The sequence below is a fragment of the Somniosus microcephalus genome, chromosome 12 (genome assembly GCF_052327205.1).
Source record: "Somniosus microcephalus isolate GS21.2 chromosome 12, FLI_Smic_1.0, whole genome shotgun sequence".
Taxonomy (NCBI): Eukaryota; Metazoa; Chordata; class Chondrichthyes; order Squaliformes; family Somniosidae; genus Somniosus; species Somniosus microcephalus.
The window spans coordinates 180,078,707-180,097,223 of NC_140998.1; the positions used below are offsets into that span (position 1 = coordinate 180,078,707).

Sequence of the window (18,517 nt, forward strand, 5' to 3'; positions counted from 1 at the left end):
TGGCAGCAGCACACGAAGCCGCAGCGAGAGGCACGGCAGTAATGCAGCTACGGTCACCGGAGCTCAGTGCACACAAATTGGGTGTGAGTTCTGGCAAATGTTATCGTTGTGGAAAGACAACGCATGATCAGAACCAGTGTTGGTTTAAAAACCAAGAATGCAGAACATGTGGTAGGCTTGGACATATAGCTAGAGTATGCAGGTCAGGGAAGAAGACCAGCAACAAGAAGTCACCGCAAGGGAAATACGCAAAGGTACACAAGGTGGCCGAACAGGAGTCCGATTCAGACGCTAGCAGTAATGAACTGGCTGGCTTAAGCAGTATTGAACTGGCTAGCTTAAGGGTACTCAACGTTGGTAAGGGTGCAGACCTCCAGACAATTTGGGTTACTCTTCAGATAGAAGGAGTCCAAGTAAAAATGGAATTGGACACTGGATCGGCATTGTCGGTCATGAATAAGAAAGATTACAGAAGGTTATTCCAACATATTCCCCTACAGGATACGGAGATTATATTGACAACCTACACGGGGCAGAGAGTGTACCCCATCGGGACAATAAAGGTTGCAGTGGCCAACAAGGGCGAAGGAAGTCAAATAATGGACTTATATGTGCTACCGGAGGGAGGTCCACCACTACTAGGCCGGGAGTGGTTTAGAAACATAAATATGGACTGGCATTCGCTAAAAGCCATAAAGAGTGAGAACTCGGTGCAGATAATCAGCCCAGACTCTAGAACTGATGATGGTAAGACCAACCCATGTGCAAAAGACAAAGTTTCAGCACAGAATTCCACTGAGCAACAACAACATAGTTTAACAGAGAATTCTGAGTCTGTCAAGTCTACTGATATGCACATTTTTGAGGGACACTGGGCTCGAACTCAACTCCATTTCAAACTACAACAGCAATTAGAACAAATGATTCGCCGTTTTGAGCAAGAGATGAATGAAATAAAAAAGTTCTTTGTTACAGAGTGGGAGAATCTGGAAAGTCAACAGAAGCAACTGATGGAGAAAATGGAGCAGGAGCACACCAACCATCTGCGCGAGGAGGCCGAACGAATCAAAGCTGATTCAGGTTCTGAAGGTGCGTGCCATAATCTGGTGTCAGAAGAGTTAACGGTCAGCCAACTCCTTCATATGCTGAGGGACAAGACTCTGAAATGGGAAAAACTTGAACACGAGCTGCGATCTTCAAAGGAAAAGGGTTCGGAGCTCTCAAAAGTCATTGAGATGGCTGATGTGACGACACAGACTGAAACGACTGCAACAGAGCAGCCATTGGATGCCAAAAGTACGCTGACTCACGTCAATGTAGAACAACAGACCGCTGAAACAGCTGCTCCGGTAGAGGGATTGCATAGTCCGATCAATCAATCTCCAAAGGAAGTTGAAGTATTAAAATCACAAATGAGGTCACTAGTAAACGACTTGCTGAAAGCCCAGAAAAAGCTGGATGCAGAGGTACACATGAAGAAGTCTCTTCAGGAAAGATGTCTGGATTTGGAACAAGAGCTGGCTAACGGCCAGCTGGGTATGGAGGAAATAGACGACCCTCTCACTGGTCTAGCTCAGGACGACACCGAATATTACCATGACCTGGTGGACGACACCGAATATTACGATGTCCTGTCCTGCCCAGCTTGTAACTTCGACTCCCAAAGTGCAGAAATCATGGAGGAGCACCAAAAGTCTACGGAACATTGGGAGAAGCTGGCTCTACGACGGAAACAGGAGGAAGAGAAGGAGGAACTGCGCATGCAGCTGGCAGCTGTGGCAGCTGACAATGGAGCCCAGAGAGTCTCCAAGAAGCAGAAAAGGAAAAGTAAAAACAGAAGATGACCCATCTGAACCATTATCACCTCTACCAGATCACACACGTGGTCCCTCCGAACGGAGCCAAATCAGTTCGGAAGTTCAAGCTGTTAAATCCATGAAAGGACTATTGAATGAGTAACGTGAACCGACTACACCACAGAGATTGAATCTGTGAACTGTTTTCCGCAGAGACTGAATCTGTGATATGTTACGTTAAACATGAAGTTTTCTATGTATATATGTTATTACGTTATGTTAAATGGGGGGGTGACTATAAAGCTAAGAAGGGAGGAGTGTTGTGTATGTAACCTGTTCCACCTTAAGAGATGTACTACTTTCTCAGGCTGCTGTAGACGTAATACCGGGGGTGAACACACCGGTATATAAGCACTGTGCAGTAATCTTGTATTCAGTATAGTCCCTACCTCCAACCAGTAAAGACCTGTTTTATTGTTACTCATTGGTCTGTGTCTTAATTAACTAAATAATTCACAGACTTAACAGAGGGGTTGATGGTCAGTCAACAAGGTAAATTTTTGTCCGTGTAGGTAATGGTTGAATTTCTTCACTCCCCATACCAGGCTGAGTGCTTCCCTGTCGATTTGGGCATAGTTACGCTCAGCTGAGTTCAATGAGCGTGACGCAAAAGCTATTGGCCGTTCCGAGCCATCAGGGAATTTATGCGATAATACCGCTCCTACGCCGTAAGGGGATGCATCGCACGCCAGTCTGATTGGCAGTGATGGGTTGTAATGAGCCAAAACTTCTTTGGACGTGATTAAGTCTTTGCATTTATGGAAGGCACGTTTACAGTCTTCGCTCCATTTCCAAATTACTCCTGTTTGTAGCAGTTCTTTAAGAGGGTGCAGAAGAGTTGATAAGTTCGGTAAAAATTTATGACCTTAATTGTGAAACATTTTCAGGTGCTGGGGCTTTTATGACCGCTTCAATTTTTTCAGGTGACTTATGCAACCCTTCCTTATTAATTATGTGGCCACAATATGATATTTGATTGTGGAAAAATTCGCACTTGGGGCGATTTGCTCGTAGGCCCCGTTCTCTCAGCCTAGTGAGCACCTGCTCCAAATTGGCAAGGTGCTCGTTGTCATTTTCTCCTGTTACAAGGATGTCGTCTAGGTAGCATTGAGTCCCCGGAATCCCTTGGACGACTTGCTCCATAGCTCTTTGCCAGATAGCTGGAGCGGATGCTACTCCGAAAACCAGTCGATTGTACTGGTACAGGCCTTTGTGTGTATTTATCGTGAGATACTTTTTAGAGGCCTCTTCAACCTCCATCTGTAGATATGCCTGTGCCAAGTCAATTTTGGTGAAACGTTTCCCTCCGGATAGTGAGGCGAAAATATCTTCTGGATATTGTACCGTGTGAAGGACCGGGTTTACAGTCACCTTGAAGTCTCCACAGATGCAAATTTTTCTCTGTTCTTCAGATTTATCATTATTCAACGTTTTCTTCATGACCGGGACAATGGGTGTTGCCCACTCGCTCCAATCTATTTTGGATAATACGCCTGCCTTTTCCAAATTCTCCAGCTCTGCCTCGACTGCTGGACGAATTGCGTATGGTATCGGTCTTGCCTTAAAAAACTTGGGAATTGCCGCATCTTCCACTTTTATTGAGGCGGTGATGCCTTTCAAGGTTCCTAGTTTCTCTTGAAACACTGCTTTGGCATTGGCCAAGATGTCTTTTAATCGTTCAGGTATGACGTCATCATCATTTTTTTCCTTACTGGTCACCGTCAGTGCCTGAATGGAGTGCCAGTCTAAACGCATCTTCCTGATCCATTCACGTCCCAACAGCGGTGGACCACCATCTTGTAGAACGTATAAATACAACTTTTGTATTTCCTTGCCGTTGTATACAACAGGCACCCTTATTTTTCCTTTGGGGTATACTTTCTGCCCCGTATTTTTTTTCAAGATAATGGATGTGTCTTTTAAATGTATATGCGGAAATAGCCGCTCGTAATCCCGTCAATTTATGACGGTCAGAGCTGATCCTGTATCTAGCTCCATTTTAACTGGGGACCCTGCTATCGTGAGGGTAACCCAAATGGTCTGGTAATCTTCTTTGGCAATTACATTATGTAATTTGAGACAGCTTAGTCTCTTGTTTTCGGAGTCGCTATCGCTCTTCTGGTCTTCGGAGCTACTGTCCGTCATCATTTGTACCTTTCTGTACTTTTCTTTATTGATTTTTTTTTTTCCTGACCGTGGATTTTTTTGTCCAGATCGGCATACCCGTGCAATGTGTCCAACCTTTCCGCATTGCCTGCATGCTTTGTCCTTGAACCAGCAGTCCCTCTGGTCATGGGTGGATCTGCCGCAGCGATAACATCTCTCAAAACCCTGTGTCATTTCATGGGTGCCGAAGTCCTGTGTCTTTTGTTGTATCTCTGCAGCTCCTCTTGCGGCTGCTTCATATAATACAGCCATACTGAAAGCCTTGTCCAGTGTTAAATCTTTCTCAGAAAGCAGCTTTTTCTGTGTTCCTTCACTTAGGAGACCGCAGACGAATTTGTCTCAAAGATAATCTGCTAGTCCTGCCCCGAATTGGCAGTGCTTTGATAGCTTTCTTAATTCGGTGAGGTAATCAGCGTTACTTTCATTCTTGTGTTGATTCCTCTTGAAGAATTTGAATCGTTCCGCTATCAGCAGCGGTGTTGGGTTTAAGTGCTCCTGTAGGGTATCAACAATTTCTTTAAAATTCTTGCCCTTTGGTTTGGCTGGAGTGATTAAGTTTCGTAACAGCCCGTATGTCTTTGCGCCCATTAGATTTAGAAGTACTGACGCTTTTTTATCATTTTCTATTCCATTTGCGGTGCAATATACCTCCACTCTTTCCACATATGTGGTCCAATCCTCTATATCGTTATCAAAAGCATCAATATTGCCAGCCTTAGGCATCCTGGAAAAAAAATGGCGCTTCCCGCGCTTTTCTTTCTTTTCTGCAGAAAAGATATGGCGCTTCCCGTGCTTCCCCGCCGCTGCTGCTGATGACAACGCTGTTTTCCGCGGTTTTTAATTTAAAATTTTTTTTATTTACAGGTGGAGACTCGTTCCCGCCGGACTCTCTCTGCTATGTCTGAACGCCGACCTGCTTGCAGCGCCGGCCGTCTCCCGAGTGCTCCCTCCCCGTCTGTCACTGCTTGCCTCCGCCTTCGCTGCTTTGCCTCGCTGCAGAGCCAGCCGCTGGAGCCCCAGCCCGACGCCCAGGAAGGATTATTGCAGTACCTGCCACCAGCTCGGCTAGCTGGTGAAACCACAGCTTTTTCTTTTTCTTGCTTTTCTTCGACTTTGGACGTCAAAGGAATCGATGTCCTTGAGGTGCTGCCGAATCGCAGGTAAGTCCGTTTCCAATTCGTCGCCACTGTTGTGTCCGTGTGTTAATAGAGACAATGAAGACAGGAGTTGGTTTCACAGGTGTTTACTGAACAAAGTCTGGAGGGGAACTAACTGATACAACACAATATACAGGCTTATATAGCCTGAGTGGCCATTACCAGCATTACAGTACACAGGGGCTCTTAAAGGCATATACACTACAGAGGCCATTCAGCCCCTCGAGCTGGTTACACAGGCACAGGAGGAGGCCATTCAGCCCCTCGAGCCGGTTACACAGCAACTGGAAGAGGGAATTCAGCCACTCGAGCCTGTTACACTGGAACTCGAAGGGGCCATTTAGCCCCTCGCGCCTGCTACACAGGAATAAGAGGAGGCCCATTCAGCCCCTCGAGCCTTTTACACAGGAACAGGAGGCCATTCAGCCCCTCGAGCCAGTTACACAGGAACAGGAGGAGGCCATTCAGCCCATGGAGCCTGTTACACAGGAACAGGAGGAGGCCATTCAACCCCAAAACCCTGTTAGATTAGGAAATGGAGGAGGCCGTTCAGCCCCTCGAGCCTGTTACATAGGAACAGGAGGAGGCCATTCAGCGCCTCAAGACTGTTACATAGGAACAGCAGGAGGCAATTCAGCCCCTTGAGTCTGTTACAGAGGAACAGGAGGCCATTCAGCCCCTCGAGCCTGTTATATTAGGAACAGGAGGCCATTCAGCCCCTTGAGCCTGTTACACAGGAACAGGAGGATGCCATTCAGTCCCTAGAGCCTGTTACATAGGAACAGGAGGAGGCCATTCAGCACCTCAAGCCTGCTACACAGGAAAAAGTGGAGGCCATTCAGTCCTGAGAGCCTGTTACACGGGAACAGGAGGAGGCCATTCAGCCTATCGGGCCTCTTACACAGGGACAGGAGGAGGCCCATTCAGCCCCTTGAGCCTCTTACACAGGTACAGTAGGAGGCCATTCAGCCCCTCGAACCTGTTACACAGGAACAGGATGAGGCCATTCAGATTATCGAGCCTGTTACACAGGAACAGGAGGAGGCCCATTCAGCCAATCGAGCCTGTTACACAGGAACAGGAGGAGGCCCATTTAGACACTCAAGCCTGTTACGCAAGAAAAGGAGGAGACCATTCAACCCATCGATAATGTTACACAGGAACAGGAGGAGGCCAATCAGCCACTCGAGCCTGTTACACAGGAACAGGATGCGGCCATTCAGCCCATCGAACCTGTTACACAGGAACAGGAGGAGGCCATTCAACCCGTAGAGCCTGTTACATAGGAACAGGAGGAGGACATTCAGCCCCTCGAGCCTGTTACACAGGAACAGGAGGAGGCCATTCAGCCCCTCTAGCCCATTATGTAGGAACAAGTGGAGGACATTCAGTCCTGAGAGCCTGTTACACGGGAACAGGAGGAGGCCCATTCAGCCACTCGATTCTGTCACAGAGGTAGAGCAGGAGGCCATTCAGACCCTCGAGCCTGTTATATAGCAAAAATGGAAGCCATTCAGTCCTGAGAGCCTGTTACACAGGTACAGGAGGAGGCCATTCAGCCACTCGTGCCTTTTACATAGCAACGATTGGTGGCCATTCAGTCCTGAGAGCCTGTTACACAGGAACTGCAGGAAGCCATTAAGCCACTCCAATCTTTAACACAGGAACAGGAGAAGGCCATTCAGCCCATCGAGCCTGCTACACAGGAACAGGAGGAGCCCATTCAGCCCCTCGAGCCTGTTACATTAGGAACAGGAGGAGGGCATTCAGCCCCTCGAGCCTGTTACATAAGATCAGGAGGAGGCCATTCAGCCCATTGAGCCTGTTACACAGGTACAGGAGGAGGCCATTCAGCCCCTCATGCCTTTTACATAGCAACAAGTGGAGGCCATTCTTTCCTGAGAGCCTGTTAAACAGGAACTGCAGGAGGCCATTCAGCCCATTGAGCCTGTTAGACAGGAACAGGAGCAGGCCATTCAGCCCATCGAAACTGTTATACAGGAATAGGAGGAGGCCATTCAGCCCATTGAGCCTGTTAGACAGGAACAGGAGAAGGCCCTTCAGCCCATCGAGCCTGTTACACAGGGACAGGAGGAGGCCATTCAGCCCATGGAGCCTGTTACACAGGAACAGGAGGAGGCCATTCATCCCTAGATCCTGTTACATTAAGAAATGGAGGAGGCCCATTCAGCCCCTCGAGCCTGTTACACAGGAACAGGAGGCCATTCAGCCTCTCGAGCCAGTTACACAGGAACAGGAGGAGGCCATTCAGCCCCTTGATCCTGTTACACAGGAACAGGAGGAGGCCATTCAGCTCCTCAAGCCTGATACACAGGAACAGGAGGGGACCATTCAACTCCTCGAGCCGGTTACACAGGAACAGGAGGAGGCCCATTCAGCCCCTCAAACCTGGCACACAGGAACAGGAGGATGCCATTCAGTCCATCGAGCCTGTTACTTGAGCAATGGAGGAGGCCCATTCAGCCCCTCAAGCCTGTTGCAGAGGAACAGGAGGACGCCATTCAGCCCCTCGAGCCAGTTACCCAGGACCAGGAGGAGGCCATTCAGCCCCTCGAGCCTGTTGCACAGGAACAGGAGGAGGCCCATTCAGCCCCTCGAGCCTGTTGCACAGGAACAGGAGAAGGCCATTCAGCCCCTCGAGCCTGTTACATTAGGAACAGGAGGAGGCCATTCAGTCCATCGAGCCAGTTACACAGGAACTGCAGGAGCCCATTCAGCCTAACGAGCCTGGTACACAGGAACAGGAGGCTATCAGCCCCTTGAGCCGGTTACACAGGAACAGAAGGCCATTCAGCTCATCGAACCTGTTACACAGGATCAGGAGGGGGCCATTCAGCCCCTCGATCCTGTTACATTGGATCAGGAGATGGCAATTCAGCCCATCGAGCCGGTTACACAGGAACAGGAGGAGGCCATTCAGCCCATCGAGCCTATTACACTGGAACAGGAGGAGGCCATTCAGCCCATTGATTCTGTTGCACAGGAACTAGAGGAGGCCATTCAGTCCCTTGAGCATGTTGCACAGGACCAGGAGAAGGCCATTTAGCACCTTGAGCCTGTTACAGAAGAACAGGAGGAGGTCATTCTGCCCCTTGAGCCTGTTACACAGGAACAGGAGAAGGCCATTCAGCCCCTCGAGCCTGTTGCACAGGAACAGGAGAAGGCCAGTCAGCTCTTCGAGCCTGTTACACAGGAAAAGGAGGAGGCCATTCAGCCTCTCGAGCCTATTACATTAGGAACAGGAGGAGCCCATTCAGTCCCTCGAGGCTGTTACACAGGAACAGGAGGAAGCCATTCAGCACCTCGAGCCTGTTACATAGGATCAGGAGGAGGCCATTCAGTCCCTCGAACCTGTTACACAGGAACAGGAGCAGGCCATTCAGCCCATCGAGCCTGTTACACAGGAGCAGGAGCAGGGAATAGAGCAGCTCGAGCCTGTTGCATAGGTAAAAGAGGAGGCCATTCAGCCCCTCGAGCCTCTTCCATTTCGAATAGGAGGAGCCCATTCAGCCCTTCGAGCCTGTTACACAGGATCAGGAGGTGGCCATTCAGCCCATCGAGTCTGTTACACAGGAACAGGAGGAGGCCATTCAGCCTCGCAAGCCTGTTACACAGGAACAGGAGGAGGACATTCAGCCCCTCGAGCCTGTTACACAGAAACAGGAGGAGGCCATTCAGCCCATTGAGTCTGTTACACAGGAACTAGAGGAGGCCATTCAGCACTTCGAGCCTGTTACACTGTAACAGGAGGAGGCCATTCAGCACATCGAGCCTGCTACACAGGAGCTGGAGAAGGCCATTTAGCCCATCGAGCCTGTTACACAGGAACAGGAGGAGGCCATTCAGCCCCTTGAACCTGTTACACAGGCACAGGAGGAGGCCATTCAGCCCCTCGAGCCGGTTACAAAGGAACAGGATGAGGCCATTCAGATTCTCGAGCCTGATACAGAGGAACAAGAGGAGGCCATTCTGCCCCTCAACCTGTTACACAGCAACTGGATGAGGGAATTCAGCACCTCGAGCCTGTTACACAGGAACAGGAGGAAATCATTTAGACAGTCAAGCCTGTTACGCAAGAAAAGGAGGAGGCCATTCAGCACTTCGAGCCTGTTACACAGGAACAGGAGGAGGCCATTCAACCCCTAGATCCTGATACATTAAGAAATGGAGGAGGCCCATTCAGCCCCTCGAGCCTGTTACACAGGAACAGGAGGCCATTCAGCCTCTCGAGCCAGTTACAGAGGAACAGGAGGACGCCATTCAGCCACTCGAGTCTGTTACACTGAAACAGGAAGGGGCCAATTAGCCCATCGGGCCTGTTACACAGGAACAGGAGGAGGCCATTCAGCCCCTCGTGCCTGTTACATTAGGAACAGGTGGAGCCCATTCAGCCTGTCGAGCCTGTTGCACAGGAACAGGAGGAGTCCCATTCAGCCCCTCGAGCCTGTTACACAGGAACAGGAGGAGGCCATTCTGCCCCTCGAGCCTGTTACACAGGAACAGGAGGATGCCATTCAGTCCATCGAGCCTGTTACTTGAGCAATTGAGGAGGCCCATTCAGTCCCTCAAGCCTGTTGCACAGGAACAGGAGGAGGCCATTCAGTCCATTGAGCCGATTACACAGGAACTAGAGGAGGCCATTCAGCCCCTCGAGCCTGTTACACAGGACCAGGAGGAGGCCATTCAGCCCCTCGAGCCTGTTGCACAGGACCAGGAGGAGGCCATTCAGCCCCTCGAGCCTGTTGCACAGGACCAGGAGGAAGCCATACAGCACCTCGAGCCTCTTACACAGGATCAGGAGGAGGCTATTCAGTCCCTCGAACCTGTTACACAGGAACTGGAGGAGGCCAGTCAGCCCCTCGAGTCTTTTAGATAGGAACAGGAGAAGGCCATTCAGCTCATCGAGCCTGTTACACAGGAGCAGGAGCAGGGAATAGATCCCCTCGAGCCTGTTGCATAGGTAAAAGAGGAGGCCATTCAGCCCCTCGAGCCTCTTACATTTGGAATAGGAGGTGCCCATTCAGCCCTTCGAGCCTGTTACACAGGATCAGGAGGTGGCCATTCAGCCCATCGAGCCTGTTACACAGGAACAGGATGAGGCCATTCAGCCCATCGAGCCTGTTACACAGGAACAGGAGGATGCCATTCAGCCCATCGAGCCTGTTACACAGGAACAGGAGGAAGCCAATCAGCCCCTCGAGCCTGTTACTTGGGCAATGGTGGAGGCCCATTCAGCCCCTCAAGCCTGTTACACAGGTTCAGGAGGAGGCCATTCAGCCCCTTGAGCCGGTTACACAGGAACAGGAGGAGGCCATTCAGATTCTCGAGCCTGATACACAGGAACAGGAGGAGGCCATTCTGCCCCTCGAGCCTGTTACACAGGAACAGGAGGAGGCCATTGAACTCCTAGAGCCTGTTACATTAGGAAATGGAGGAGGCCCATTCAGCCACTCGAGCCGGTTACACAGGAACAGGAGAAGGCCATTCAGCCCATCGAGCCTGTTACATAGGAACAGGAGGAGGCCATTCAACCCCTTGAGCCAGTTACACAGGAACAGGTGGAGGCCATTCAGCCCCTCGAGTCTGTTACACAGGAACAGGAGGAGGCCAATCAGCCTCTCGAGCCAGTTACACAGGAACAGGAGGAGGCCATTCAGCAGATCGAGCCTGCTACACAGGACCTGGAGGATGCCATTCAGCCCGTCGAGCCTGTTACACAGGAACAGAAGAAGCCCATTCAGCGCCTCGAGCCTGTTACAGGGGAACAGGAGGCCATTCAAACACCTCGAGCCTGTTACATGGGAACAGCAGGAGGCCAATCAGCCCCTCGACCCTGTTACACAGCAACAGACAAATCAAATTGGGCAGGGCTGCCTTGAGGATGAGTTCATTGAGTGTATTAGGGATGGGTTTCTTGAGCAGTATGTAACTGAACCGACCAGGGGGCAGGCAACCTTGGATCTGGTCCTGTGTAACGAGACAGGATTAATTAAAAATGTCCTAGTAATGGATCCCCTTGGAATGAGTGACCATAACATGGTTGAATTCCATATTCAATTAGAGGGTGAGAAGTTTGGATCTCAAACAAGCGTGCTAAGCTTGAATAAAGGAGACTATGAAGGTATGAGAGCGGAATTGAGTAGAGTGGATTGGGAAAATAGATTAAAGGGTAAGACAATACATGATCAGTGGTGTACATTTAAGGAGTTATTTTACAACTTCCAAAAAATATATATTCCACTGAGAAGAAAAGGGTGTAAAAGAAAAGTCAGCCATCCGTGGCTAAGTAAAGAAATTAAGGATAGTATTCGACTAAAAACAAGGGCATATAAGGTAGCCAAATCTAGTGGGAGGATAGGTGACTGGGGAAACTTTAAAAGACAACAAAAAATAACAAAAAGATTGATTAAGAAAGGGAAGATAGATTATGAAAGTAAATTAGCAAAAAATATAAAAACAGATAGTAAGAGTTTTTATAGTTACATAAAAAGAAAAAGGGTGGCTAAAGTAAATGTTGGTCCATTAGAGGATCAGACTGGGAAATTAATGTTGGGAAATATGGAGATGGCAAAAACACTGAAAGAATATTTTATATCAGTCTTTACAGTAGAAGACACTAAGAATATCCCAACGCTGGACAAACAGGGGGCTAAAGGGGGGGAGGAGCTAAACACGATCAAAATCACTAAGGAAGTGGTACTCGGTAAAATAATGGGACTCAAGGTGGATAAATCATCTGGACCTGATGGCTTACATCCTAGGGTCTTGAGGGAAGTGGCGGTCGGGATTGTGGATGCATTGGTAATAATTTTCCAAAACTCCCTGGACTCGGCAAAGGTCCCGGCTGACTGGAAAACTGCTAATGTAACACCCTTATTTAAAAAGGGCAGTAGACAGAAGGCTGGAAACTATAGACCGGTTAGCCTAACATCTGTGGTAGGCAAAATTTTGGAGTCCATTATTAAGGAGACAGTAACAGGACATTTGGATAATCATAATTTAATAGGACAAAGTCAGCATGGTTTTATGAAGGGGAAGTCATGTTTGACAAATTTGCTGGAGTTCTTTGAGGAAGTAACATATAGGGTGGATAAAGGGGAACCAGTGGACGTAGTGTATTTAGACTTCCAAAAGGCATTTGACAAGGTGCCACACAAAAGATTATTGCTTAAGATAAAAAATCACGGGATTGGGGGTAATATTCTGGCATGGATAGAGGATTGGCTATCTAACAGAAGGCAGAGAGTTGGGATAAATGGTTCATTCTCAGACTGGCAATCAGTAACTAGTGGTGTTCCGCAGGGGTCAGTGCTGGGTCCCCAACTCTTTACAATCTATATTAACGATTTGGAGGAGGGGACCGAGTGTAACATATCAAAGTTTGCAGATGATACTGTTGTGTATGTACCTTTAAGAGAATAACTGGTCTCAGACTGCAGTACCGGCAGTGACCACCCCTGTATAAAAGGCGCTAGAGAGCCTCTGTTGTTTAGTTTCGTTCATGCCTTCCACCAGTAAAGACTTGTTTGTTTCTCTCCTGCTAGTCCGTGTCTCAATCATTCACGGACTTAACACTGGCGACGAGTTAGAAACGAACTTACCTGCAACTCAGCAGCAGCTCCGACGACGTGTTGAAGGTCGGAGCCAGAAGAAAGAAAAAAAAATAGGCCATTGAAACTCGAGAAACGGGCGTCGACCGTCAATCATCGATTTCAAAACTTGCAGGAGAGACTGTCCAGAGCCAGGCTGGGTTCCTCGGTCCGTGGTTTCCCAGCTAATCGGGCTGGTGGCAGGTACTGCTCTGATCCTTCCTGGGCTGCAACGGGGCCGGGCAGCGAGTCGGGAAGCAAGGAGAGAGAGAGAGAGAGAGGGTGGAGCATACAGGTCGCAGCCGGTGTTTCGAAGCTGGGCAGCGTTCGGACCTCAGAAGAGGGAGGGAAGTGTCCCAGAGGGTCCGCTCCACGACGGGAAAATAATAAAAGAAAAAGAATACGCGCAGGAAACCGTGGAAAGCAGCGCAAACAACAGCGGGGAAGAAGGAAAAGCGCGGGAGGCGCCATTTTGTTAAATCGGAGAAGAAGGCAAAGCGCGGGAGGCGCCATTTTAGGTTTGCAAGATGCCGAAGACTGGCTGTATCACTGCTTTTGATAATACATTAGAGGACTGGACCACGTATGTGGAAAGAGTCGAGGTATAGTTCGAGGCAAACGATATAGCGGAGGGGAAAACGGCATCGATATTGTTAAACTTAATGGGCGCTAGAACGTACGGCCTATTGCGGGACCTGATTACTCCAGCCAAACCGAAGGCGAAGAGTTTTAACAAAATTGTTGCTGTTCTACAGGAGCACTTAAACCCTGCACCGCTGTTGATAGCAGAAAGATTTAAATTCCACAGGAGAACTCAGCACAAAGATGAGAGCAATGCTGAGTATCTTACGGAACTACGCAAGCTATCAAAGCACTGCCAGTTCGGAGCAGGACTGGCAGATACCCTACGGGACAAATTTGTCTGTGGACTCCTGAGTGAAGGAACACAGAAGAAGTTACTCGCAGAAAAAGAGCTGACGCTAGATAAGGCTTTCAGCGTGGCAGTATCGTATGAAGCAGCAGCCAGGGGAGCTGCAGAAATTCAACAAAAACCACAGGAATACGGCACCCACAAAATGACACGGGGATTTGCAAAATGTTATCGCTGCGGCAGAACTAACCATGACCAGAAGGACTGCTGGCCCAAAGACAAAATATGCAGACAATGCGGGAAGATTGGACACATTGCACGAGTTTGTAGGTCTGGGAAGAAGACCAGCGACAACAAAAAGGCTACTAAGGAACCGTACAAGAAAGTACAAAAGATGACGGACAGTAGTTCCGAAGACCAGATGAGCGATAGTGAATCCGGAAACAGAAGACTAAGCTGTCTCAAACTTCACAATGTAATCGCAAAAGAGGATCACCGAACCATTTGGGTCACTCTCACGATAGCAGGGTCCCAAGTTAAAATGGAATTGGATACAGGATCAGCGCTAACCGTCATGAATCGACGAGACTACGAGCGGCTATTTTCACACATACCCTTGAGAGAGACATCCATCGTCTTGACGACGTATACGGGGCAAAAAGTATACCCCAGAGGAAAAATAAGGGTGCCTATCGAATACAATGGCAAGAAAATACGGAAATTGTATCTCTACATACTGCCAAATGGTGGACCGCCGTTATTGGGACGGGAATGGATCAGGAAGATAAACTTAGATTGGCATTCCATTCATGCAATGACGGTGGACGGTAAAAAAGATGAAGATGTCACTCCTGGACGATTGTCAACAATCTTAGCTAACGCCAAAGAGGTATTTCAACAAGAACTGGGCACGCTTAAAGGCGTAACCGCCTCGATAAAAATAGAAGAGAATGCAGTTCCCAAGTTTTTCAAAGCGAGACCGGTACCATATGCAATTCGCCCAGCCGTCGAGGCAGAGCTGGAGAATCTGGAGAAGGCGGGCGTGTTGTCTAAGGTCGACTGGAGCGAGTGGGCGACACCCATCGTTCCTGTCATGAAGAAAACGTTAACCAATAAGTCCGGAGAGCCAAGAAAGATTTGCATCTGTGGGGATTTCAAGGTGACGGTGAACCCTGTCCTTCGCACAGTACAATATCCTCTTCCAAGGATAGAAGACATCTTCGCCTCGCTGTCTGGAGGGAAGCGTTTTACAAAAATTGACCTAGCACAAGCATATTTGCAGATGGAGGTTGAAGAGTCCTCTAGGAAGTATCTCACGATAAACACTCACAAAGGTCTTTACCAGTATCATCGATTGATATTCAGAGTAGCATCGGCTCCGGCGATATGGCAAAGAGCGATGGAACAAGTCCTGCAAGGGATTCCGGGGACTCAGTGTTACTTGGACGACATCCTTGTAACAGGTGAAGATGACAGTGAACACCTTAACAACCTAGAACAGGTGCTCACTAGACTACGGGAACATGGGCTGCGAGCCAACCGCCACAAGTGCGAATTTTTTAAGAAACAGATATCGTATTGTGGCCACGTGATTGATGAAGAGGGGTTACATAAATCCCCTGACAAAATTGAAGCGGTTGTTAAGGCCCCAGCGCCTGAAAATGTGTCACAGCTGAGGTCATTCCTCGGGTTGGTGAATTACTATCATAAGTTTTTGCCGAATTTGTCGACAATTCTGCACCCACTGAACGCCCTGCTACGAACGGGGGTAGCATGGAAATGGAGCGATGATTGTAAGCGTGCTTTTCAGAAGAGTAAGGACTTAATCACTTCAAAGGAAGTATTGGCTCACTACAACCCAGCACTGCCAATCAGGCTGGCGTGTGATGCGTCTCCCTACAGCATTGGGACGGTACTGTCACATAAATTCCTTGATGGTTCGGAGAGGCCGATAGCTTTTGCGTCACGCTCGTTAACTTCTGCCGAGCGTAACTACGCCCAGATTGACAGAGAGGCCCTCAGCCTAGTGTGGGGGGTGAAGAAGTTCAATCACTATCTGCACGGTCAAAAATTTACTCTACTAACCGATCATCAAACTCTTGTCTCCATTTTCAACCCTCAGAAGGGCGTACCGATAATGACAGCACAACGGCTGCAGAGATGGTCCCTTTTCCTAGGGGCACACCAATATGACATCGAGTACAAAGGAACTAAACAGCATGGAAATGCTGATGGATTGTCACGTCTACCGTTGCCGAAGGTGGAAGAAGAAGACCTTGCAGTGGATCCAATGGAGTTATTCCACTCGACCATAGTCGAATGTCTCCCTGTGAAGAATGCAAACATAGAAAAGGAAACACGGAATGACCAGACACTATCACGGGTCTATGATTTAATGGTGAAGGGATGGCCAGCACATGGCGAACCACTGCTGCCAGCATTCTCGCCGAGAAGAGAACAGCTGTCAGTGTGCAGAGGAACCTTGATGTGTGGATCCAGAGTAGCAATTCCACCTAAGTTGACGGATAGAGTGCTCAATGAGCTTCATGAGGGTCATCTGGGTGGGGTAAAAATGAAGAGCTTAGCCAGAGTGTTTGTGTGGTGGCCGGGAATCGATAGAGAAATCGAAGAGATGACCAAGAGCTGTGCAGGATGCCAGAAGGTCCAAAACGCCCCACCACAAGCTCCTCTGCATCCATGGGAGTGGCCCTCATCTCCATGGCAAAGGGTGCACATTGATTTTGCTGGTCCCTTCATGGACTCGATGTTTTTAATTGCGGTGGATGCACATTCAAAGTGGCCACAGGTAATAAAAATGTCCTCAACCACCACGGAAAAAACTATCACAGTTTTACGAACCATATTCGCCAGGAATGGGCTGCCTGAACAGATTTGCTCTGACAATGGACCACAGTTTGTGTCTGAAGAGTTCCGGAGGTTCTTAAAGAACAATGGTGTTAAGCATTACACATCCACCCCATTTCATCCAGCCACTAATGGATTGGCCGAGAGGTTTGTCCAAACATTCAAGAAGGCTATCAAGGCAATGTGTAATGAAGATATACCCCTACAACACAAGGTGGACAACTTCTTGTTTGCCTACCGGAATGCGACACATGCGGTTACCAACCAAACTCCAGCCATGATGTTCTTCAATCGAAGACTATGATGCCGCTTGGATTTGGTTAAGCCAAACGTCCGAAGAGATGTGGAGAACAGGCAGTTTCAGAATATGAATGAAAGGCCGACCAGGAGTTTTAAGATAGGTCAACCAGTTTTGGCCCGGGACTACCGCACTGAGAAATGGCAGCCAGGAACGATTTGTACACGACAAGGACCTCTCATGTATACCGTGGACGTTGGGGAGAGCATTGTAAGACGACATGCTGACCAGATTCTAGAGTCACTGGAAAACGTCAACTCCACACCACGATCTGATACACCTGGTAATGAAATCGACGTTCCAATTGCAGCTACCGCAGAACCGGTAATATTGGAAGCAGATGAACCAAACGACGACATTGATTCCGACTCAACATTGCCAGAAGAACCTGATACCCCAAAGAGGCGTTATCCAGACAGAATCAGGAAGCCTCCTCAAAGACTGAACTTATAATTGCTTAAACTTAACCAATGTATCTAGCAACAGTAATTGTGATTGTAATTCGTTATCATTAGTTGTTAAATGAATGTTATGTACTGTTTATCTAAAAGGGGAGGAATTGTTGTGTATGTACCTTTAAGAGAATAACTGGTCTCAGACTGCAGTACCAGCAGTAACCACCCCTGTATAAAAGGCGTTAGAGAGCCTCTGTTGTTTAGTTTCGTTCATGCCTTCTACCAGTAAAGACTTGTTTGTTTCTCTCCTGCTAGTCCGTGTTTCAATCATTCACGGACTTAAGAGATACTAAGATGGGAGGGAAAGTAGTGAGTGAGGAGAACATAAAAAACCTGCAAGGGGACATAGACAGGCTAGGTAAGTGGGCAGAGATTTGGCAGATGGAATACAATACTGGAAAGTGTGAGGTTATGCACTTTGGCAGGAAAAATCATAGAGCAAGTTATTATCTTAATGGCAAGAAACTGGAAAGTACTGAAGTTCAAAGGGATCTGGGGGTCCTGGTGCACGAAACTCAAAAGGTTAGTATGCAGGTGCAGCAAGTGATTAAGAAGGCCAATGGAATGTTGGCTTTCATTGCTAGGGGGATAGAATATAAAATAAGGGAGGAATTGCTTCAGTTGTACAAGGTATTGGTGAGACCGCACCTGGAATACTGCGTACAGTTTTGGTGTCCATACTTAAGAAAGGACATACTTGCTCTCGAGTCAGTACAAAGAAGGTTCACTCGGTTAATCCCAGGGATGAGGGGATGGACATATGAGGAGAGGTTGAGTAGATGGGGACTCTACTCATTGGAGTTCAGAAGAATGAGAGATGATCTTATTGAAACATATAAGATTGTGAAGGGGTTGGATCGGATGGATGCGGGGAAGATGTTCCCGATGATGGGTGAAACTAGAAATAGGGGGCATAGTCTTAGAATAAGGGGCTGCTCTTTCAAAACTGAGATGAGGAGGAACTACTTCACTCAGAGGGTGGTAGGTCCATGGAATATGCTGCCCCAAAAAGCTGTAGAAGCTACATCATTACATAAATTTAAAACAGAAATAGACAGTTTCCTAGAAGTAAAGGCAATTAAGGGTTACGGGGAGCGGGCAGGAATTTGGACATGAGTCTAGGTTCGGATCGGTCATGGCCCTGTGGGTAGCGGAGCGGGCCCAGGGGCCGTGTAGCCTGATCCTGCTCCTATTGCGTGTGTCTAATTCTGTTAGATTCAGGAGATGGTTCGGTGATAG

General features: G+C 48.4%; 1 pseudogene; it reads left to right on the plus strand.

Annotated features, from left to right (window-relative positions):
* The window catches only part of LOC147109749 (uncharacterized), an 84,104-nt pseudogene that overhangs the window by 34,810 nt on the left and 30,777 nt on the right, over positions 1-18,517 (plus strand).